This window comes from Mauremys reevesii, linkage group 5 (assembly GCF_016161935.1).
Source record: "Mauremys reevesii isolate NIE-2019 linkage group 5, ASM1616193v1, whole genome shotgun sequence".
Taxonomy (NCBI): domain Eukaryota; kingdom Metazoa; phylum Chordata; order Testudines; family Geoemydidae; genus Mauremys; species Mauremys reevesii.
The window spans coordinates 98,627,177-98,653,199 of record NC_052627.1 but is presented as its reverse complement, the minus strand read 5'-3'; the positions used below and the strand labels follow the sequence as shown (position 1 = coordinate 98,653,199).

The following is a 26,023-nucleotide window of genomic DNA, read 5'->3' as shown; positions in this document are numbered from 1 at the left end:
CAGCACTTCTGTGAATGCCACAAGCAATCTTGTGTCGTAGCTACTATGTGTGGTGAGATGAATGTTACACTCCTCTTGCCTTTGTAGTTTAAGGAATAACTCCACTGCCTGTCATGATGTGTTAGTCAGAGCGAGCAGCATACTGGTCAACAGTTCGGAATCCATTCCTGCTTACTGAAGACACAGGGCGCACAGTACACAAACCAATGAAAGATGGTGCCAAATGTGGACGGAAGCACAGGGATTGCTGGGATGTGAAACAATGCATCATGGGGCATTGGGACAGGACCCAAGATGCCCCACGACCCCTTCCGCATTCCCAGAACTCTTAGCAGAAAAGGAAGAGATGCTCTGTGGGATAGCTGCCGAATACCATTGCACAGCTCCGAATAGCATTGCAAGTGCCACAAGTGTGAGCATGCTATTGTGCAGGCAGATGACAATGTGAACATACAACTGCAGTTTCCCTTCAGCACTCTCTGAGCGGCACTATAGTTGCCAGTGATGTAACTCTGCCAGTGTAGACATATCCATTGGAAGTACAAGGGAACATAGAAAGAGAAAGGCAGCCACCCACAACAACTTAGAAAGTGTATACCAACCCCCATCCTAAGCTAATTGTGTGGAGGTGAGTGATCGCATACCTGTGAAGCTGTGAAGCATGGATCATTATTATTCAAATATTACATGGATAATTTAATTTATACATTACAGGCCTGCTCTCCTACCATGTTTACCTCAGTGTAACTCCCTTGCTTCAAAAAAGTTACTCCTGATTTATATTGATGTAAGACAGAGAAGAATCAGGACAATATTTCCTTGCATTTGTCTTTTGTTCCATTATTGGTTTAAAATGGAAATGCTTTTGGGTGAACATAATGGTTTTATGAGGTTAAGAGTTTAAGGAGAATTTTAGACACAAGGGTAAGTTTGCACCACTAGTGGATTTGACCCACATCTCTTGCCATAATGAAAGTTGCAAGTTTGATCATACACAGCACAGAGTGCTATAACTTTGTATCTTGGCTTCTAGCTTATCCATGAATATGTGCCCGGGTGTCAAAAAAGATCAAAAGTTTCCATCTTCAGCTCATGTACATCTTTAAAGCTTCACTGAAGCCAATTTACACCAGTTGACAATCTGGACCAAGGGTTTTACTGTACTTTAGAATTAAACATTATTTTGGATTAAAGTTTCAAAATTTTAAATAACTTTCATGTTCCACACATAGCATTGCTGTTCTGGGTTAGCTTATGGTCAAGAATTAGTGTTGACTGTGGCAGAGTTGTTGCTTGGATAATGTACAGACCAAGTAGTTGTGGTATATGTTTAGAACAGGCACACACTACAGGCTGTATCTACTACAAGGGTCTATGGAAGCAGCCATCCTGATGAGATTGTGGCAAGAGTAGTCAGAGTACTGAAAGCATGGTCACACTCTCAACCAGCAGCAGGGAGTGAAACGGAAACCAGCAAGCAGAAGCAGGTGTAGAGACAATGGGGAAAGCTAGCCAGCAGCAGAAACTAAAAAGGATCTGATAGCAGTAGGGGGCTGGCCAGCAACAGCAGGGGATTTGTGATATCAATGCAGGTAGCTGATGGGGAAATAGAAATAAACTGGAGGACCGTATCCCCATTTTAGACTAATTTTTTTAAGCATCTTGGGGAAAACAAAATAAACCAGATATCAGTTTTCCAAGTTTTGAATCACAATAAAAATATCACTTAAAACAATTGGTTGAGATGAGTATTGAACTCTCTCTATATATATTCAAAGCATTGCTGAATAACTAGCCTGGCAGAATGATAGCGCTACTAATTTGTCTCCTCCAGCAGAGCTCATCTGAGGAGGCTAAAGAAATCCAGGGTACTAGCACTAGTATCATGAAGAGCACTTCACATGCACAAAAGAGTCATGACAATACAATGGTCAGTACCAGTATGATGGTCACTTCCTATGATGTTCTTGGTTTAATGTTAGGGCAACAGATATGGTAACTTCTTCTGTCAGCACCAGCTCTCCTGGTATATACATCTCACAGCAACTGGAGATAATAGCCTTTCAGAGCTGCTTACTATTTTACTGCATACTCACATCACCAACTTCTGTCCCACATTGATAATATGGAAATCCACACACTATGTAAAGCAAAAGGTTGTATTTGATCAGAGACCTACTGTGGAGTCCTTTGTTTACTCAGATTTGAGCACTTGAGAAAGAAAGTAGCTAAACTTTTTGGTTCATAAAAATCAAGTGCCAGCAATGCATGCATAGAGTGGAACTACCCCCACCTTGTAACTTACAACCCACCCACATCACTAAAAACCCACAAATTGCAGCCATGGTAGCTTTTCCAAGGTCTGATGGGAATCAGTCACCTGTTCAGAATTTCCATTCTGTCATAAACCAAATATTGAGATTACAATCTAGTGGAGTAGAAACATAGCATAACCAGTTATATTTCCATATGCAAATATCTTCAGCTGTTAGCAGCCTGTTAGAAATAGATATAAAATATGGATGTATTTAAATGTGAAGGTAGAACAGAGATAAAGCTGTTAGAAGTTTGAATTTGTTAGGACTAATGTTGTATCAGACTAATTAGTAACTAGACAGTAAGGACTTTTGGGTCAGGGACCATGAGATCTTCATTTGTGAAGATCCTAGCATTCAGTAAAGATTTACTATTCTTCACTGTACAGGGAAGGGGTAACAGGTATCCCAAAATATATTGGCGTGTTTGATATTTGTGCTATGACTATGGAATTTGGGTTATACATTATGTATACTTGGTATTTACTCTATCAGGAAGATTCTCACATAAGACTAGTCTTGTCTAGGCTAAACTCTACCATGTTAAAAAAAAAAAACAGCCCACAAATACTAAAACTAAGTGGCATATGGATAGTAGATCTGCATAGTAGTAGATGTTTCAGAGGAAGGGGGTCCTAGCTTAGGCCCATTATTGCTGTAGACCCAACCTCTGAATCTGGAAGGAAACTTTCTTTCATTGGGTGGGTACCCAATTTTCCATTTTGATCCTATTTTTACTTCCTTCTATTACTGCGAATAAGAGATCTCCAGCCTGGTACAGAGCTGCTGGAAAACCTTAGGTATTTTAAATACATTTCTTATTGAAGTCTCCATTCCAACAAACTATAAAAAGCTGAATCACATCAAATACAGAACTAAATGCACTATATTAAAAATCTACTGCATATACTGCATCCTACATAAGACAAACAGAGAAGAAAACAAAACCAATTGGGATTAAGGAGGAAGTGAAATAGGTTTTAATATACAAGAGTTTGTTAGTTGAAAGAACACATAAATAACAGCTAGGGCAAAGACTTATTCTCAGGGGTGTAATCACAAGCAATTGACAAGAACACAATTGGTTTATTGAGTCAGAAATTCAGCATGATCATTTATAAAAACACTTGCACTACATAGACCTGGGGCTCACTTCCGGTATTTGTCTTACGTTCCAAAAGCTCATGCTTCAGGGTTTCAACCGGCCACCCGCGGGGGGTCAGGAAGGAAATCCTTCCCCCCTCCCAAAATAATTTGGGAGGGTTTTTTTGTTTAATTTACTTCCTCTGAAGCATCAGAGATGGCCATGGCTGGAGATAAGACATTGGGTTGGGTGGGCCAGAACTCTGAGGTGACACCGAGCATTCTCTCTTTCGGGTACATGGATGGCAGGTTCTTGTTTACATGCCTAGAATCTAACTGATCACCCTATGTGGGGTCGGGGAGGAAATTTCCCTCAGGTTAGATTGACAGTGACCTTGGGAAGGGGGAGTGGTTCACCTTCCTCTATAGCATGTGGGTGCATCACTTGCCAGGATCATCTGAGTATCTCTCATTTAATCATTTCCCTGCCATTGTCAGGACCTTGAGGACAGAGGAAAATCTTGGTCCCTCCTCTTTGTCTGTGGCACATAATAGTCTAGTCTCCTGTAGGCTGTAATACTTTGGTCTCATTTTCATTGTTGGGTTTAGCAGATGGGTGCCAGGTGGTGTGGGTGGCCTGTGATATACAGGAAGTCAGACTAGATGATTTAGTGGTCCCTTCTGGCCTTAGCCTTTTTACCTTCACAGTTTCTTTACTTTGGGGAATGAGAACATAATGCATTTGTTTGTATATGCTGTGCCGCCTACAACAGAAATAATCCTGCCATGTTAAACCCAATCAAATTACATGAAAGATATGATGCTCTCCCTGTAAACTCTTCCAAAGAACACTAATCTCAGTGCTGCATGGAAATACATAAGATGGTCCACAGTTTTTATTCTTTTACTTATTTATTTTTAAAAACAAATTAAATTACAAAGATATTTTTCCCCATCTCCCATGGTTCCAGGAAAGCTGTCACACCTGAATGCAAGCAACCCGAGTTTAGCTGCAATAGAGCACTGCAGCATCAGCAGCCATACTATAATGTATGAATTAAAGTAGGCATAGTGGAGCAAGAGGGCAGGCAGAGGTAAACAGCTTGGAAACCTGATTCATGAAGAAAAAGATTTGAGAGTACAGTTTTTCCAAGCTGCTGGCATTATAATATATGAACAGAATGGCTTTGGCCCATACGTTATAACAAACATAAAGTCAGTAGCCACTGATAGATACACTGCATTATGTGTAGCAGGAACAGTTAATTCTCAAGCTGAAGCAATGCTGCTAAGGAGTTGCAATTTACTGATAAGTTCACATATTTGTAGTGCTACAGCGCCTCCTAAAGAGCTGCTCTGATTTAAAGAGGATTTTTTTTTCAAGCAAAGAATCTAATGCTGTTTGAAAAGGATCAAGTTAAACTGCTATGATAATTTTAACTGCTGGCTTTTTTATTATTAACACTAAAAAAAGCCAAATTTCTCAAATGTATGCTTTTGAGCTATGAACTTGTTTTGCTGATCTTCATCATTATAGATTTTCATGATAGCTGTTTAGATCCTGTGGATGGCCCAATTATAAGTGTTGGAGAGTCAGTCAAAGCAGCAAATTAATGCTTTCAGGGGCATTCGGGAAAAGAGAAAGTTCTAATCTTTTAAAAGTTGTGAATTAACAAAATATTGTCAGCTTTGCATGCAGGATGTTAACAAGGATTTTTTTATGGTCTAGACTCTGTTTTCAGAGCTCACCACATCTGTAAGCTAATTAAATATGTATCGTACGCTTAATGGGAAAGTTGAACTGTTCAGATTCTCTCTCTGGTGCTCTTCAGATATAATTTCTTAGAAGTTTTCAAAATGTTAAACTTACTGTTTGTTTAGTATATGTAAATAGCTCCATGTATGGAACAGAGCAATTTATTAGGCTCTCCATTTCAATCTAAGGAGCCAGTCCATGTGTTTGAGACTTAGGAACTGTTTAGATGCCCTGTGAACTATTGGGGAATGATTGTTTCCAGGTCCTAGGAAACATTTTTTTCAGGTGACATACTTTTTTTCAGGTATAAATACTTTAAAGCAGATGCCCCATTTCACTAATTTATTCCATTATAGATATTTCCCCTCCCTTCCATTTTTAAAAATAATCTTACTGCTTAATCATTGCTAAATCTTTGGGGAGCCCAACCCCTTTCCCATTTAATTCAATGGCTACATTCCCACTGGCTTCAGAGTGAGCAGGACTGGGTCTCAGATACATTTCTGAATGAATAAGCCATTGATTTAATTGAATATTAATAACATTTTAACAGTCTAGTAGTTGCCATAGAAGACTAGCAGCTCTACCTTATTGGTAGTATTTAGGTGAACGTGGAAGAAGTATGTGAACATTTACAAGTATTGGTCATTGGCTGCCAGTGACTAAAGACTAAACATTGCAAGGAAAGCAGGAATTATCTCTTAGATCCACCCTAAAAATTCTCCTCTGAAGAACTCCAGTAAAGAGAGTGGGTGAATGCATGTCATCAACCTGGTTCTCCTATGGAGATGTCAGTCTGTGCAACTATCTGTAGTGATTGGCCCACACCATTTGAGGAGCTCTACTGATGGATGACTGTAACATTTCCTGCCACAGAGAAATTCTCGCCAGAATGCTTCTTGTGGTTAGGGAAAAAAGCTGGTGAATAGGGTGTGCAGCCTGCAGGGTACCCACAATAAAATACTACCTATGGAAGTACCAGTCCATCCCAAGACAGGGATTTTAGCCTAAACAGAAGCAATGTAAATAATTATATAAGGTATACAAATGTAGGTTTTGAAAAAGTTTGTAGAACAGGCACATACTGGTAATCAAACATACTGGCAATCAATGTACCAGGGCACATAGTGGTAACCCCTGAGGGGGACAACTGAAAAAGAAAAATGTGCCAGCTGTTTATATAGAGTGTATCTGATTGTAGTGCCACTTACAAGAATGTAAAGCCAATGGAACTACACCAACATGAGTTAGATCAGAATCAGACACAGAGTACTGGCAACATAAACAATAAATTCTGACCATTTCCAGCAACGAAACAAAGGGAAAGCATCAAAATAGTATGAACTGGCCTCAATAGGAATCTGAATTCCTTCTTGTTGCTGGCTCTACAAAGATGGGTCTAACAATAGGAAGGACTCTCTTCCTCACTGATACAGAGATGTCTGCAACAAATATGCTGAGTCTCTGAATGCATTATCTGGAAGAATAGGATTGGACTTTATGACTAAGATTTTTACAGACCTGTCAAAATCCACACTTTCTTTTGTGCTATTAGGAAGAAGTACATATCCTTTGGGAGAGTGGAAGAGTCTGTATAAAACTAGTTAACTCAGCAGAAGATGCAGCAATGAAATACGAGCAATAAAAAAGGAATTATTCCAGTGCTTAATATGGGAATCCTAGCTTTTTGTGGAAGAAACTGATAGCTGTCAAGTTGATCAGTGATAATGACAATGACCATGGGTACACGTAAGGTGTCCCAGAGGTTGCATCACTCTCAGAATCTCAGTGACTTGACAGATATATGATTTGAGACATTCCTGAGTATAATTCCAGAGGTAGTTGAGGAATTTATTTGAAATATCAATGTCTAATGAACACTGGGAATTTTTCCTATAGTCAAGAGGCAGACTGATAAATCATTGCTTAAATTTTCCAGTTTCCTGATACATATCAAAGTTGCCCTCACAAAATATTTGATTTTCTTTCAACACTTTTAATAATGTTTTAAATAGTTTGAAGCCACTCCTTATTTTTAATTTCTACTCAAGAGGATAAAAACTAAATCCTTAATAACTACTGTTGAATAGACAACAAACAATAGATACTATATACCATTTCTCCCCAACCCCATCAAATGCCCTTTGTCATCTTTCCTTTCTAATTCGTGACAAACTCAAAACAGAAAGAGCAATTAAACAATTAGCAAACATGCTGTTAGGATCATAGAAAACTGTTTGGCATGAGGTGGTTAGAGACACTTGTAGCATGCTTAATCATATGCTATATAATACTGCATTTGCTGCAGTCTCTCTTATATAGGTAGGATATAGAGCATCAGCCATGAAATGGTTCTTGCTATTAGAGATTTTAAAATACATGGGAAAAAAAGGCCAACCAAAATTTTGTGTTTTATTTCCATCTTTCTCTGGCTTATACAGCCTTTTTTGGCTGTAGAAGTTAGGAAATTAAATATGTATCACTACAACTTCTATTGAATTTTGTGAGACAGCCTCAATTTTGAAGAGGATGTTCCATGTCTGACTTATGAGACACAAAAAGCTTGAATCTGGAAGGTGATGTGTATCTTCAGAGAGGTGCTGAGTCAGATTAAAAGGCATTTAGCAGCTCTCTGAAGTGCTCAGCAGTTCTCCTTGCAGGATTGTCTCCTAAAATATCTTCAGAACTCATGCAATATCATCATTATATGTAGCCTGTATTGTGATAGCTTGACATCATGATGTGACATGAGGCAAAAAAAACAGTGTCCCCTCTGCAGCCTCCACCACATGGCTGTTAAACGACACTTATTGTTATACAAAGGAAAAGTGAAGCATTCCCAATAGTAACATTACACTAATTCCCCTAATTAGATGCAGCAGACGCCAAGCGAGATCACCCTGAGGCGGGTCACTAAGACAGACAGAGAGCACATGCTGCGTGAAACCCTGCACAGACCAGGGCCCTATGCTGCCATGCTCGTCGAGGCAATGCTCCCACTGTACGTGAGGATAGCCTGGCGCGGAAGAGTGTGCTTCCACGGAGCACCCAATAAGGCACCTCTCCCCAGGAACCTCCTGCGGAGGCTTTTTGAGTACCTCTCCGAGAGCTTCGTGGAACTGTCCCAAGAGGATTTCTGTTCTATCCCCATATGCACTGACCTTCTTTTCATATAGTTTTTATTCCTGTTTTTTAAAAAATAAATGTTTACATGTTTATAGCACTTACTGACTAATCCTTCCCCTGATTCAGAGTCCGGGTTAACGGCCGGGGAGGGTTGGTAGGGGATCTCTGTGAGGCTGATGAAGAGATCCTGGCTGTCGGGGAAAGCAGTATTGTAAGCGCTGTCGCCTGCCTCATCCTCCACAAACCCTTCCTCATCTTCCCCATCCGCGAACATCGCCGAGAAACTGCCTGTCGACACTATCCCATCCTCAGAGTCCACGGTCACTGGTGGGGCAGTGGTGGCAGACCCACCGAGAATGGCATGCAGTGCCTCGTAGAAGCGGCATGTCTGGGGCTGGGCTCCGGAGCGTCCGTTTGCTGCTTTGATTTTTTGTTAGCCTTGTCTCAGGTCCTTGATTTTCACGCGGCACTGCGTTGCATCCCGGCTGTATCCTCTGAGTTCCATGGCTTTGGAGACCTTCTCGTAGGTCTTTGCATTCCGTTTTTTGGAGCACAGCCCCGAAAGCACAGACTCATCGCCCCACACAGCGATCAGATCCAAGACTTCCCGGTCAGTCCATGCTGGGGCCCTCTTTCTACTCTGAGATTGCATGGACCCCTCTCCCGGAGAGCTCTGCATCGTTGCCGGTGCTGCTGAGCTCGCCCCGATGTCCAACCAGGAATTGAGATTCAAACTGGCCAGACAGGAAAAGGAATTCAAATTTTCCTGGGGCTTTTCCTGTATGGCCGATCAGAACATCTGAGCTCGGACTGCTGTCCAGAGCATCAACACAGTGGTGCACTGTGGGATAGCTCCCGGAGCTACTAAGGTCGATTTCCGTCCACACATAGGCTAACTCGACATAGCCATGTCGAATTTAGCGCTACTCCCCTCGTTGGGGTGGAGTACCGAATTCGAACTAAAGAGCCCTCTAGGTCGAACTAATTAGCTTCCTGGTGTGGACGGTTGCACGGTTAAATCGAATTAACGCTGCTAAATTCGACATAAACTCCTAGTGTAGACCAGGCCTTACAGAGCCATATTCAGTGGAGCAAATATTCTCCCATTCCATTTCTATTCATAATGATTCAAGGACAAGAGCCCACACATAACCCTCCCTCTTCCCCGGGTTCATTGGTCTAAGAATCTTGCCATATGTATCATCCCCTCATCCCACATCAAGCCTCTAGGCACTTATGCTTTTCTTTGCTGCATTTCTCATGACACTGAGTAAATCTTGCCCCATATATCCTGTCACAATGCACTCTCGCTTCCCTTGCAACTCCCAGCACATCCTGCCTCATCCCACAGCTGCAGGCCAGGAGAGATGCTACACATTCATTTCCTTACTAGAAGAGAACTTCCAATACAGCAGTCTTTCATGAGCTTTTGAAAATCTCACTAGGCACCTGTCTGCATCTTTAAGCACCTAAACACCTTTAAAAATCTAGCCCTGAGTGCTGTGGCAACAGAAGGGAAGCATGGACTGTCAGGCTGCTGCTTCAGCCTGTAGCCCAGCACACACATGGCTACCTGCATGAGGGCCCTCCATTGGAACAGAGAAGAAAAGCAGTCAATCCTAAAGGAGCAATCTACCAACTTTAGGGGGATATTTTCAGAATAATGCCATGTACTTTTCTAGTCCTCACTGCTCCTCTACTCTGGCTTTTTCACTTGGTCTGACTAATATGACACTCCTTCAACCTCAGGAAGTCTGTTACCAAATTTGGAGAACATTCCTTAATTCTAAGGGCTATTTAATTCACATCACTGTACAGTCATTGCCAACAAAATGTCAGCATTTGCCCATAAATTACATTGTGATACAGTTATGCATTAATCAATGTAGCTATTCAGAAGTTAATATGTGGCTCCTTGTATAGGCACCGGCTCTGGGGCTGGAGCTACAGGCACCAACTTTTCAATGTGCTGGGGGGTGCTCATTGCTCAACCCTGGCTCTGCCATAGGCCCTGCCTCTACCCCACCCTTTCCCACTCCCTCTCCTGAGCCTGCCATGCCCTTGCTCCTCCTCTGCTCCCCCAGAGCCTCCTGCATGCCGCAAAACAGCTGATCGGGAGGTGCGGGGAGGCACTGCGGGGAGGCATGATCGGCGAGGCTGCCGGTGGGTGGGAGGCACTGGGGGGGAGCTCATAGGGGGCTGCTGACATGTTACTGTGGCTCTTTGGCAATTTACATTAGTAAATTCTGGCTCCTTCTCGGGTTGGCCACCCCTGCCTTAGTCTACATATAGGCTAATGTTATACAGGGTAACATTTCATAGTCAATTATGTGGTAACTGTGAGCAAATGATATCTTTCTAGAAGTGACCACTATATCTTGTTACTCTTCCTGCCAAGGTTGTGTTAGTACTACTGTTACCTGATGAATGATTGTATATATTACATTTTATAGCCTTAGGCTAATAATCACTACCAGTTCTTTTTATTCTATTTAGAGTTGTGGCTAATATGTATTAAATTTTTTCTATAGAATTTTCCACATAATAACCTTGGCTGGTTGTAGGAATAGACAGTCAATGAGACGTGGCATCGTACATCCTGGATAAAATATATGTAATAAATATGCAAATAAGTCTACCTGCTCCAGTGGAAAATGGTGTGTAAAAATAGCAGAGATCCACTTTAAGCTGTTGCTTGTATGTGTTGTTTATTTCTTTATATCTATATAGATATAAAAATAAACACAAAGATACCTACATCCACACACCATGACGACTTGATTAACACGGCAACTGCTAATTTCTACAGCACTGGTATGATATACTATAGGTTATATATACACACACACACACACCCTACCAATCATGCTTCTTTCCTTATTTGTCTGAAATGTTAACTCTTTGCCCTGTGCCTTACCTTAAGAATTCAGTTCAGGCTTAAGAACATGGGGTTTAGGATATGTAACAAGTATTTTAAAATGTAGAATGGAAGGGAAGATGTTATTCATAACATTATGCACAAATCTTCAGGTGGCTATCCAAACAACCTGGTCTTCATTATGCAGGTGATACAAAAGAACTGAAATATCAACTTGAATAAATCAATGATTTCTTCATTGGCATAAGAAATTTCTGCCAGTTCTTCAGTATTCTGGGATATGTAGTTAAAACAATGGATCAACATTCTCTCTCTCTCTCTCTCTCTTTCTACAGAAAGTAAATTGCATATTTTATACTATGTCAAGCCTGAGGGATGCTCATTAGAATGAGGTAACTATTTAATAAATGAAAAATGAAGTAATGAAGGAAATCTAACTATAGCTAAATCACAAAAAGTAAAGCCATCAGTCTATTGATGATTATGCAATCTACACTAATAATTCACAATTAAGAACAAATGTATTGTTAACATTTTCAATAGCAGATAGGATTATACTGTGAGCAGTCACTCAATTTCCCCAAGAGACTGCTAAATTACTTAGCAATAAATTTGAAGTGTTTTCATCTTCAGTACCTTAGAGAGTTCTTCCTTATGTAAGTATACTGTACTGATTATTAGCTCCTGGAAAAAATCTTTACTACTGAAGTTGCAAAGTGCAGGAGAATATTGGTTTCTAGTGCTAATGCAGAACACTACAGTTATAGCAATCTCAAAGAATAATAAGCAAGTCATTTTTCCCACTAATATTAAAAAGTGAGTCCAATGCTTTCTTCTTTTACAAATAAAGGGGTGCCTAACCCTGCATAACTAAAAAGATGCAGAAAGATGGCTTTCTACTTTCTCTGGACAAGCAGCTGTCATTTTGTTACCTTCACCACCATTCTATCCTATCTCAGTGAGTGTTCCCCACTTTGAATACGTTTACTGTTTTTTTTAAATAATGAAGTGCTTATATTTTTTCCAAATTACATTAATATTTATATGTTCCAGAGGCAATCATAATTAAGAAAAAAACCAAGAACCTTGACTGAACCTCTGCCCAATAAATAAATAAACAAACAAAACAAACACATTACTAACATTTTTCTGATACTAATGATTCTCCTTTTTCCTTACTGCACATTAACTAGTACCACAGGTATATTAACATTCTCATTACTAGTCAAAAGATTACCATGTTATTATAAATGTTCTTTCACTTGCTTTAATGCAGACAATTCTTTATAATGGAGGCCTGTGGCATAGCACTGCTAGAGAGGCCTTAATCAGCTCCTGTCACTCCAGCCCCAATCAAATCCCCCTGATTGGGGCTGGGTAGATAGGCTGATGATTACCTGGTAACTTACCACACCTTCCAGTCTCATTAGCAGGAGCTATAAGGCTGGGAGGAAGGGCAGGGGGGCACAGGAGCACACGGAGGCAAGCCCAGCCCAGCCCAGCCCAGCCCAAGGTGGGAGTCTCCTAGTCTGTTGCTGGCCAGGCCTGTGGTGGGCCAAAAAGCCTGTATATAGTTTGAAACTAGTGGTGGGGACTTGATCACAAATAAAGAGCATGGGTGTTGCACCAGCCTGAGTCTCTCAGAAGAGGGGGAGAAGGGCTGAACTGAAGGGGCATGACATGCTCCCTGTTACACATGGGGGCTTGTCTGACCGCCAGGACATGGCTACCCAAGGATGGAGGGAACTGTGAAGTGGCTATCTAAACAGTGAGAGGAGCTACAGAAAACCCTGCATGCCTTTCAGCAGTCCCACCAGGCAGAGTGGCAAGGCTTAGGGGACATGGCCTCGGCCTGCTCCCTCATTCAGAGAGCCCCAGTGGTTTAGCCCCAGGACAAAAAATGATGCTAGAGTGCATCCATGGGGATTGGAGGCCCTGCCTTGTGGCCCAGGTGCCCCTGGAGGTTGGAGGCCAGTTTGTCTGCAATGGGTGGGGGGTGGTAGAGCGGTTGCTGTACCCTGTGGTACTGGGGATAGATTGGGGCCCCATCCCAAAGTGGAAAAGAAGCAATGGAAGGGGACCCCCCGCCAGCAAGAAGGGAGGGGAGATCCCAATGCTTAGCAGCCCTAGGGGGACAGGAGAGAAAGACCCTAGACAAGAGAGCCAGAGTGAAGACAGGAGAGAAATAGAGGGTGAGGGACCAAAGGAGTGTCCCATGATAGAACCCCAAGGGAAGGGGCCAGAGTCTGAGAGGAGGGAGGGCCTGAAGGTGGAGCCTCCAGGCAGGGAGAGCCAGACACCCCCCCCCCAGGCAGCTAGGGCGAAGTACAGGCCCATTCCGATCCCCTGCAGGCTGAAAAGGGGGAGCAGCCAGGATGGTGACCGTGAGGCTGTGACTGGTGTGAGGACCTGTGGGTAGCAGTAGACCTGTGGGGTGGTCCTTCCCTGATGAAGTGGACCTTTTGCAGCTGGGAGATGGACCAGCCATGTGTAGAAGACCCCGGGGACCACACAGTGGGCAACAGCGGGCTTCCCCAGAGCAGCCTCCCAGGTAAGAGGAGAAGGGGCCAGACCAGGCCCCCACTGGTGGTGGCTTAATAGGGGAGGTGTGTGGCAGGGTGCTGCTAGAGAGGCCTTTACCAGCTCCTACCACTCCAGTGCTAATCAGTGGGATTGGATTGGGGCTGTGTAGATAGCCTGATGCTTGCTGGTAACTGACCAAGCTACCACCCTCATTAGCAGGAGCTATAAGGCTGGGAGGAAGGGAGAGTAGGGTGGGTGGAGACCAGAAGGGGAAGGTCAGGCTCAGAGGGAGGTGGAAGTCTCCTAGTCTTTTGCTGGCCAGGCCTGTGGTAGGCCAAGCTGTTGTAAAAAGCCTGTATATAGTTGGAGACTGGTGATGGGGACTTGATCAAAAATAAAGAAAATGGGTGTGGCACCAATCTGAAGTGTCCCTGATTTATGGAGGAGAGAGGTCAAGAGGCCAAATCTGAAGGGATGCAGAGTGTACCCCATTACAGGGCCCAAGATGAGAAGGATAAAAATCTTCAAATTGTGTTTTGGATTTTGAGAGGATATGAAGGGTTCAGTGTCTTTTACCATAATCCCAGAGATTCAGAAATACTTACCTAAATGTCTGGTCTCTAAATTTTGGCACTCCCAACAAACCACATAGCTGTCATGGTCTTATTCCTGGGGTCTTTAATTCAGCAAATTCTTAGTGTATCATTTAAGTGGTTTCATGCCAATTAGTAGCATATAAAATGGCCTTAGTTCATATTTAAAATCTCATATTATGTTTGGTTTGCAGCCAAATTAAAGCCAACGTCTTTCTAAACAGAATGTCAGTAGATTTTATAATACCACTTAGTTGTCAAGCTGATAATTTTAACATTAAGCTTCCTCTACTTATAAAATTAATAGTCATCTTTGGCAACATGCCTTTGCTATATGTTCTATCACTCAAACACGGTATTTAGATTGTGTGGTAGGAGGGGGAAAAAAGTCCCCCTCCTACCACACCTGTTGGATTGCTATTTTGACAAAAGTTATGATTTAATATGAGCTTTCTTATTGCCATCTCAGGTAGTCAAATATCAGTGTTAATTGGGGGCCTGATTCTCCACTTTCTTACACATTTAGGCCTGTCTGAATGTCCTGATCCTCAGGCCCAGTTGGCTTTGTTTGGTACAGGACTCAAGGGGAACGTCAAAGGTGTCTTTATGCCTAAACATCATTAAAGTTGTGCTACATAGCTCAGTTTTAACAAGAGCTTTAAACCCTTACTTTGTATTTTTTTAAAATAAAAACAACACACTGAAATGTCAAAAGTCAAAATATAGAATATAAACTTTGAGCAAATTTGACTTTTCATGGTGGCTTGATGAAAAATGAACTGATACAGAAATAATGAGAAGAATTCAACTATCACCCCCTTTGGATGATTTTTCTCATTAGATTGCCTGTTTTCTTTGTGTCCATTTTACAAGATATTTAAAACAGTCTGGGACCTGCACTTTGGCCACATTGCTGGTTCATCATGGACTGACTTGAAGAATGGTAGTTATAAATGGATAGCATTTGTCAAAAGCACATTTTATTAAACTTTTTAGCCATGATGGGAAATATGTGCACCAAAGCAAATGTGCCAAGTTTTAATGTGACAGCAAATCTGCTGTAGCACAAATGCCTTCACACACTTCCAGAGAAGTCTGTAAAAAATGGTATCACATGAGAGACATTTCCCACCACCAGTTCTACCAGTATAATCTAGGGAAAAGTTCCCTGAGCTAGAAAAGAGACCAGGATTTCAAATCTCACTTAATCTAAATGCTGCTTAAATTTTCTTCTAATTCACTACCCTTATTAGTGACGAGGACCAAAAACCCTACCCTAGAAGACAATTGGAGAAGTGTTGCTGAACACTCCTCCCCTATCTTGTAAATAAGTTGGCAGGGAGCTTATGCAAGGTGACTGCAGCCCAGATCTCTGACAAGCCCGAATCTGAGGCCTGGTCTACATCTAAAAATTAGATTGTCCTAATAGATCATTCAGGGCTGTGAAAAATTTAACACCCAGTGTGACATATTTAGGTCGACCAAACCGCCACAGTACACTCAGGTCAATAGAAGAATTTTTCTATCAATCATCTCTTGGAGAGATGGATTACCTACATCAATGATGGAAGAGGAATTTCCAATACAGTAAGTATCTACACCACAGTGCTACAGAGACATAGCTGAAACACTATAGTTGTGCCACTGTGTAGACATGGCTTAAACCAGTTTGGCTTATCCTATTTCAAACCAAAATAACCACACTCCATCTCCAGGGTCAGGAGCAGAATCCAGGTTTTTTGATCACAGTGCTGGCTAGTAAACAGTTGTGTACCACACTGGTAAAATGTGTGTCAAATGCTCCATCAGTGGCTAATCTAGAAAGGGAATACCTATTACTCCTGTAATTTAAGGGTATGTCTATACTGGAAACTTCAAAGCACTGCCGTGGGAACGCTCCTGCGGCAGCGCTTTGAAGTGCGAGTATGATTGCACAGAAGCACTGGGAGAGAGCTCTCCCAGAGCTCCTGGTAATCCACCTCCACAAGGGATTTAGCTCCCAGCACGGCTCCCAGCACTCGGAGCCTATGTACACTAGCGCTTTGAAGCAAGTTAGAGCGCTATAAAATGTAAGTGTAGACAAGCCCTAATTGGTAAGAGTCTAAGGGTATATCTACACTATGGAGACTACATTGGTATAGCTATTTCACTGGATCTGTGTCTACACTGGGTGTTAGGCTGGCATAGCTATAACAGAAAGGGGTGTGAATTTTTCACATCCCTGAATGACATACCTATGTCAACCTAAGTTTTTTAATGTAGACCAAGCTCAAGGAAACTCAAGATCAAGCAGTTCAAACTCTACATATTATTCACATAGTGAGAAGACCTATTTAAAACTAAAAAACTCTGGTCATCTGTAAGCTGTGCTGTGAATCACATTTGTCATTCATGACACATTTTGCTTGTATAACCCACTGATCAGCAGGTGTGTGATTCGTCCATTGCTGTGCTTAATCCACAGAGGATGAAAGTCTGTGACACTAATGCAAAACCTTAACAGGGGCCTCAGCAGAGTTAAAGCAGAATAACTTCCCAAATGCATGGACTATGTCAGAGTCAGACGTGCTGCTCTTGTTTTATATAATCAATATAAAAGCCTGAGGTCACCATTAAAGTTTTGCATTAGAGAGCAAGTTTGATGAAGTTGAGATATGTATTGCTTTGAGAATCTATTGGAGATAAAAGTGAAAGTTTTATGGAGTGCTGAATGTGTTATTGACAACATTATACACAATATGAGGTTGAAAGGAATGCACAAGTCTTTTCCTCTTAACTTCTTATTTCCATGCTTTTAAGATCTGGAGGGAGGGGTATGTTCTGCAACAGCTTAACTGACACTAACCAGAGTTTGTTTGTTTAATATCAATGAGGTTGATTTAGGAGTTAAGGTTTTGCTTTAAGCGGTCAGTTAGATTAATATGGAATGGTTTGTGTTTCATTGTTCCTCCAATAGACAGAAGTTCTGTTTAGGGATGTGGAGTCCATCAATGACAGTGGTTAATGTGATGTGTGGGTGTTAAGGTATCTTTAAAGCAGATTCCCTTAGCAGGTTTCAATGTTTTTATAGGCTTATGTGGGTGGGTTTGACATTGTAGAAACTTTATCAGTTTAATAAAGTTTTTGGTGATGTGAATTATATTTTTGATCTGTTTTCTAGGTTTTAGTTCTTTAGGCCTGAATCTACACAAGGACATTAGTAAATTCCCTATTTACTGAACAATGGGGTCATTCTCACTCTTTTTGGCCCAAGGCATATTAAATTATTTAATAATTAAATAGTGTGGAATGGCTTCAACAAGAAAGCTCCAGATCAGAATATCCCATTGTGCAGTGGTTACAGCACACACTGGAAAGATGGGAAATGCCTGATCAAATCCCATTTCTCACGCCCATCCCCATTTACAGGCAGAGAAAGAAAATTGAACTGGGGTCTCCCACATCCCAGGTGAATACCCTTACTACTATACTAGAGGTTATACGGTGGCTGCTGCCTCCATCTTCATTTTGTGTGGATGTAAACATGTTCACAGTATGCCTATTGGATTGCACCTTGCAAGCAAGAAGAGATAGGCAAGGCAATACCCATATTCACATGGTCTGAGGATCACACTGCGACTTAGGCTTTCAGCTGGCTGACTGAGGTAACAGTGAACATATACCTAAGGAACTTTCATAACAGAAATGTAGGCGCTGAGTGAGTTTAGGCTCCTGCAGGACTAGGTGGCAGTTGAGTGAGGGTTTTGTGGATTGCAAAGAGCCTAAGGGTACATCTTCACTACCAGCCGTATCAGCGGGTAGCAATCAATTTCTCAGGGATCGATATATCGCGTCTCATCGAGGCGCGATATATCGATCCCCGAACGCGCCCCTGTCGACTCCGGAACTCCACCAACCCAAATGGCGGTAGCGGAGTCGACATGGGGAGCCGCGGACATCGATCCCGCGCTGTGAGGACGGTAGGTAATTCGATATAAGATACTTCGACTTCAGCTACGTTATTCACGTAGCTGAAGTTGCGTATCTTAGATCGATTTTCCCCCGTAGTGTAGACCAGCCCTAAGATGCCTAAACTCCAGATTCAGGCACCTAACTCCACTTGTGGATGTGGGCCTTAACATTTTCCCTGTTGGAATTTTGTGAGGGTACTTTTACATTATATTTGTTTGTATTTTAATCGGTTTATATAATGCTGTATGTAGTCCTAAACATCAGTACAGATTGTAGGTAGCACTTTCCAAATACAGTTATTAGGTCTAAACAAATTTTCACATCAAAAGTTGCTTGAAAAATTGCATTTTGCAAAGAAATATGTTTTTGCAAAAATGTGTCAACATTATCTAAATATTCCTTTTTTCCCCCTCAGGTCCATCTTTTTGGTAAACAAAGAAAATTCCAAAACAATTTTGGTAATAATTGCAGTAAAAACATATGGAAAATTTCTAGAAAAAGAAAAAAAAAGAATTGGTCTCTTTTGAACCACGCAAAATGGAAATAATTTTGAAATTGTGAGGAATAATTTTTTAACAAGCCCTAAAATTCATTTTATCTCTGTTTAAAAGTTTTTCATAACTTTTATATAGGCCTGGAAAGATTCGATTTGTATTGATAAATGTTGGTAAATTTCAATTTCACCATACACACACACACTGAGGAAAAAATATTTCCATTGATAATCAAAATGTACAGAATAGCAAAGAAAGAAAAATGGTGCTTGAGAACTGAGAGTTTGATTTAGGGATATTTAATTTGTATATTTTAACATGTGTTGACGACAGTTTGTGTTTTAATGGTTATAAAGCTTTAGCCTTTTGAACCTTAGTGTCTACTGTCATTAATAATTATTGTCTGACCACCACATAAGTTCCCATAATTGAAAATGTAACACAGTAAAAATAGAGAAAAGATGCTTAAAAATAAACATTGATACTATCCATCAAATTTAGAAAAAAATAAAAAAATAATTCTGACAAGCCTACTTATGTATAGCTGAACTATATTTGGGAGTATTTCTTATGTAATTTGAAAGTCTGATCCCTCAAACACTTTAGCACGTGAGAAAATTTACTCGTACACTCAGTTCTATGGGATTATTCAAAAGAATAACATTTATTTTGTGCTGAAGCATTTTCAGGATCATGGAGTGAGGTTGAAAGAAATGTAACAAACTGAGAAATAGGACATGAAAGAGGACGATTCAGTAACTAATCATCAGCTGAGTGTCTTCATTTCAGTACATTTGGGGCTCAAAGAAGATGCAAGATTTGGAAACTACAAGTTCCAAGATGCTGACAACTGTAAAGGGAATCAAGGAGACTCTTAAGAAGCTGATAACTGGAACAACTGCTGTTTTGTTTCTTAATTTGTTTTAGGGGATTAAGATGTGATCCTTGTTCAGACTCAGACCACAACTCGTGGTAGTTGGTATGTGTCAAAGGGAGTTTATCTGAACAAGACCTGAAGCATTCCAAGGGAAAATACCTTGATCTGGGACTATGTAACATTAGCCAACTGTTTTTACGTTTAACTTGGCAAAGCATTAATGTTCAATCTGATGTGTATATACAGGGGTGACAGTCCTTGTGATATTTGCTCTTTTGCATATGTAAAAAATAAAATAAAGAAAAAAAACGCAATAGGATATATGTATGCTTGGAGAAGATCCTAAATTTAGGAGAAATAGGTGGCAAATTGGTGACAGCAGTTATACTATCCTTACAGCACAGATTTCACAAATCACATTTCATGTTCACTTTTCTAAAGAAAAATGCTGCCACCTGAAAAGAAATAGGTGAAGAATAAATGATCCATTTTTTAACTACAGATATGACACTGCATAGTGTAGGTAGGAAATAATCTACTCCTGGAAAGTATTTTTCTTGTTCAGTAGTGCTCAACTCATATTTCAGTTTGTTACATACCTTCTTAATATGAATATGTACATTTATAAGCTGTTCACTTTATTAAAAATTATTTAACAAAAAAGGCAGCATGATGTTCCTTACCAGGAAACAAACATTAAATGGGTTTGGACTTTGAACAAATAATTTAAAAAACGTGAGCATTATTTGACATATATCTTATTTTATAATCATTATAAAGACATTTTGTACTTGTAAAGATAATATAATAGGAGCAATTGTAAATTAAATCTTGTCAACAGGCTGTGTATACTTCAAGCTTCCTCATATTAATTCTTCAGACTAGAGCTAGGACCTGGAAAAATAATTTGTATGATGCCATGAAATTTATTCTACATTTATGTGCAAATATATGTGTCTTCCATATGCTTTGCCAACTGTAAAATTAAAAACCAATCCTGCAAACTTCACTACGTGACTAAACCTTACATACTCATGTAATTTCAGCTGCAATCGTCCTATTGATGAGTAGCCCATTGAGTTTACTCCCGTAGAAAAAAAATTACTTGTGTGAGTAAGGGTTGCAGGATCATGCTATAAAGTTCAGCAATGTGTAGTATTTTAAAGTATTACAGACTCGATCACCTTTCCTGTCTTTCAGTACAGGGACCATCTCTTTGTTCTGTGTTTGTACAAAGCAAAGTCAGGCCCAGACAGGGCCGCCCAGAGAATTCCGGGGGCCCGGGGTCTTCGGTGGTGGGGGGCCCCCGCTCAGGGGCGGCTCTAGACCCCAGCGCGCCAAGCAGGCGCGTGGGGCGGCCCTTTCCCTGGGGGGCGGCATTTGGCTCCGGTTGAGCTCCGGAGCCCGGGACAAGCGGACCTGCCGCAGGCATGACTGCGGCGGGTGCCGTGGTCCCGCGGCTCCGGTTGACCTGCCGCAGTCATGCCTGCGGGAGGTCCACTCGTCCCGGGCTCCGGTGGACCTGCCGCAGGCATGCCTGCGGGAGCTCAACCGGAGCCGCGGGAAGATGGGAAACACTCCAGGGGCCCCGGAAAACACTCATGGGGGCCCCTGCGGGACGCGGGGCCTGGGGCAAATTGCCCCTCTTGCCCCCCCCTCTGGGCGGCCCTGGGCCCAGATACATCATGAAATCCTAGGCACTTCTACAATACAAATAATAATAATACCTACAGAACAGATAAGCAGAACTAGCTAGGGTTTTCTTTTGCATTTTCACTTCCTCAGTAATTTCTGAGGGTATGTCTACACTACAAGAGTAGTTCGATTTAACTTAGGTCGAATTTGTGGATTCGACCTTATGAATTCGAATTTGTGTATCCACACTAAGGACACTAATTCGACTTTGTGAGTCCACACTAACGGGGCAAGCGTTGACATTGGAAGTGGTGCATTCTGGGCAGCTATCCCGCAGTCCCCGCTTCCCATTGGAATGCTGGGTGGAGCCCCCAATGCCTGCTGGGGGAAAAATGTGTCGAGGGTGGTTTTGGGTAACTGTTGTCATTCAACCGTCACTCCCGCCCTCTCTCCCTGAAAGCGCCGGCGGGAAATCTGTTCGCGCATTTTTCTGGTCAGTGACAGCGCGGACGCCACAGCACTGCGAGCATGGAGCCCGCTGCGATCATCGCTGCACTTATGGCCGTTGTCAACTCCTCGCACCTTATCGTCCACCTCTTCCACAGTCAGCTGCTGAGAAATCGGGAGAAGAGGCTCCGGCAGCGCGGTGAGGACATGAAGTGTCAGAGTGGCACAGACCTCTCACAAAGCACGGGATCCCGCGCCACGGAGATCATGGTGGCAATGGGTCACGTTCATGCTGTGGGACGGCGATTCTGGGCCCGGGAAACAAGCACGGACTTGTGGGACCGCATAGTGCTGCAGGTCTGGGATGAATCACAGTGGCTGCGAAACTTCAGGATGCGTAAGGGCACTTTCCTTGAACTGTGTGACTTGCTGGCCCCAGCCCTGAAGCGCCAGGACACCCGGGTGCGAGCAGCCCTGAGTGTGCAGAAGCGAGTGGCCATAGCCCTCTGGAAACTTGCCACGCCAGACAGCTACCGGTCAGTAGCGAACCACTTTGGCGTGGGCAAATCTACCGTGGGGGTTGCTGTGATGCAAGTAGCCCACGCAATCGTTGACCTACTGCTCTCAAAGGTAGTGACCCTGGGAAACGTCCAGGTCGTCATAGATGGCTTCGCCGCGATGGGATTCCCAAACTGCGGTGGGGCTATAGATGGCACTCACATCCCTATCCTGGGAACGGCCCACCAGGCCAGCCAGTATATTAACCGAAAGGGCTACTTTTCAATGGTGCTGCAAGCACTGGTGGACCATAGGGGACATTTTACCAACATCTACGTCGGGTGGCCGGGCAAGGTTCATGACGCGCGTGTTTTCAGGAACTCTGGTCTGTTTAGACACCTGCAGGAAGGTAGTTTCTTCCCGGACCACAAAATAAGTGTTGGGGATGTGGAGATGCCTACAGTGATCCTCGGGGACCCAGCCTACCCGCTAATGCCCTGGCTCATGAAGCCCTATACAGGCGCCCTGGACAGTGACAAGGAGCTCTTCAACTACCGGCTGAGCAAGTGCAGAATGGTGGTGGAGTGTGCTTTCGGACGTCTCAAGGGGAGATGGAGGAGCTTACTGACTCGCTCGGATCTCAGTGAAACCAATATCCCCATTGTTATTGCATCTTGCTGTGTGCTCCACAATCTCTGTGAGAGCAAGGGGGAGACCTTTATGGCAGGATGGGAGGTTGAGGCAAATCGCCTGGCTGCTGATTACGCTCAGCCAGACACCCGTGCGATTAGAAGAGCCCAGCGGGAAGCGCTGTGCATCCGGGAGGCTTTGAAAGCTAGGTTCCTCAGAGAGCAGGGTAACCTATGACTGTCCAGTCTCTTTACAGAGAAGCTGAACCTGCCCCTGTTTCACTTACTATTGACTTTTTTCAGCGGTTACATACCCCGTTCCCCAGGTTTCCCCCCTTCCAACAGACGTTTAAAAATAAATTTATTGGAACATTTTTAATTCACAAAGTTTTCTTTACTAACGAATTCGCGTTAAAGGGTTCAAACAGGGACGTAGACTGTGGTGGGTACGGTGTGCACTGATGTACAGACTGCTTCTACACTCAAGGACTGACAGACTCCTGCTCCTACAGCAGTCTCTGGGGGGAGGATGGTTACAGGAGGGTGTGCAGGAAGGGGTGGGTTTGCAGGAAGGAGTGAGGGGTGTGTGGGAAGGGTGAGTAGGTGTAGGGGGATGATGGCTCTGGCTGGGGCTCAGGGCATCGGAGAGGTTCATGGCTACGGTGGAAGGGCATGGTACGGGCAGCCTGCCTTGCCATTTGTGGATGCCAGGCGCTCGGACCCTGGGGCAGCATACACATCCCAGACTGACCTGGGGCAGCAGACACCTCCCACAGTGACCCGGGTGCCTAGTGACTGCACTGTGTGTGTGACCTGCTGTTGATCCTGCCCCCATGTCTGTACCCTGGTAATGGTGGCTGTCCTATGCAATTAACAAACCCCTCCCCCCCCCCTTCACACAAAGTCTTCTGCAAAGAAACATGACGGAAAAAGTAATGAACAGCAAACTATTTTTAATACTCAACTACACAGTTGGGGGATGAAACTGGGATTTGGGATTGAGTGAGCCAGGAAGGGAAGCAATTCTCATACTTTAGGGAATGAGAGCTGTTTGGTACATGAGCGCTCTGCTGGGGTGGAGTGACAGTTTTCACGGCCCCTGCCGCCCCGCCTTCTTGTGATTTTGGGTGAGGTGGGGACAGGACTTTGTGGCGGGGGAGGGCGGTTGCAGATACAGTTCAGGGGGGCTCTCTGCTCCTGCCTGCGGTCCTGCAGAACATCCACAAGGCGCCGGAGCGTGTCCGTTTGCTCCCTCATTAGGCCAAGCAGCGTTTGAGTCGCCTGCTGGTCTTCCTGCCGCCACCTGTCCTCCCGTTCGCTGTGTGAGCGCTGCTGCTGAGAGAGGGTCTCCCTCCACTGGCTCTGCTGGGCCGCCTCGGCTCTGGAGCAGGCCATCAGTTCAGCGAACATCTCATCCTGAGTCTTTTTCTTTCGCCGCCTAATCTGCGCCAGCCTCTGTGAGGGGGATGCCGGGGCAGTTCGGGAAAGAGCCGCAGCTGTGTGATGGGAAAAAGGAAGTGATTTCCTTGCAAAGATACATGTTTGCGAACACTGAACACAGTCTACTCAGTTTCTGTGAACAAGACCATACAGGGCACCTAATCTCATGTGCTCTCAGGACAAGTTCAAATTTTCGGCATTCGCTTTAATTGCCTGGGGTCTTGCACTGGAGATCGGACAAGCGGGGCAGGACAGCAGAATCCGAGTAGCAGCCAGGACTGGTAAGCCGTAAACTTTAGGCTGCTTAACAGTTAATGGATAGCAGTGCCCTCCTGCTGCAGGCAATCTGGAAAGCATAAAGTCTGACCCTGTTCCAGCCCCTCGCGGCTGTCCCCGGGAAAGATCCCTATATGCTTTTCCTCTGCAGCCTCCACCACATGGCTGTTAAACGACGGTCATTGTTATGCAAAGGAAAAGTCAAGCATTCACAATAGTAACAGTACACTAATTGCCCTAATTAGATGCAGCAGTCGCGGAGCGAGATCACCCTGAGGCGGGTCACCAGGAGAAACAGAGAGCGCATGCTGCCTGAATCCCTGCACAGACCAGGGCCCTATGCTGCCATGCTGGTCGAGGCAATGCTCCCACTATACCTCAGGATGGCCTGGCGCGGAAGAGTGTGCTTCCACGGAGCACCCAGTAAGGCACCTCTCCCCAGGAACCTCCTGCGGAGGCTTTTCAAGTACCTCTCCGAGAGCTTCGTGGAACTGTCCCAAGAGGATTTCTGTTCGATCCCTATATGCATTGACCTTCTTTTCATATAGTTTTTATTCCTGTTTTTTAAAAAATAAATGTTTACATGTTTATAGCACTTACCAACTGATCCTTCCCCTGATTCAGAGTCCGGGTTAATGGCCGGGGAGTGTTGGTAGGGGATCTCTGTGAGGGTGATGAAGAGATCCTGGCTGTCGGGGAAAGCAGTATTGTAAGCGCTGTCACCTGCCTCGTCCTCCACAAACCCTTCCTCATCTTCCCCATCGGCGAACATCGCCGAGGAACTGCCCGTCGACACTATCCCATCCTCAGAGTCCACGGTCACTGGTGGGGCAGTGGTGGCAGACCCACCGAGAATGGCATGCAGTGCCTCGTAGAAGCGGCATGTCTGGGGCTGGGCTCCGGAGAGTCCGTTTGCCGCTTAGATTTTTTGGTAGCCTTGTCTCAGGTCCTTGATTTTCACGCGGCACTGCGTTGCATCCCGGCTGTATCCTCTGAGTGCCATGGCTTTGGAGACCTTCTCGTAGGTCTTTGCATTCCGTTTTTTGGAGCGCAGCTCCGAAAGCACAGACTCATCGCCCCACACAGCGATCATATCCAAGACTTCCTGGTCAGTCCATGCTGGGGCCCTCTTTCTACTCTGAGATTGCATGGACTCCTCTGCTGGAGAGCTCTGCATCGCTGCCAGTGCTGCTGAGCTCACCACGATGTCCAACCAGGAACTGAGATTCAAACTGGCCAGACAGGAAAAGGAATTCAAATTTTCCCGGGGCTTTTCCTGTATGGCTGATCAGAACATCTGAGCTCGGACTGCTGTCCAGAGCATCAACAGAGTGGTGCACTGTGGGATAGCTCCCGGAGCTACTAAGTTCGATTTGCATCCACACCTAGCCTAATTCGACATAGCCATGTCGAATTTAGCGCTACTCCCCTCGTCGGGGTGGAGTACCGAATTCGAACTAAAGAGCCCTCTAGGTCAAATTAAATGGCTTCCTGGTGTGGAC

General features: G+C 43.6%; 1 long non-coding RNA gene across 1 annotated transcript; it reads left to right on the top strand.

The window, feature by feature from the left end:
• Positions 1 to 12,657: 12,657 nt before the first annotated feature.
• Positions 12,658 to 20,118, top strand: LOC120406897. Its single transcript, XR_005599644.1, has 3 exons — positions 12,658 to 12,671; positions 13,627 to 13,709; positions 19,400 to 20,118. It is a non-coding gene; the product is annotated as an uncharacterized LOC120406897 (long non-coding RNA).
• The last annotated feature ends 5,905 nt before the right edge of the window (positions 20,119 to 26,023 follow it).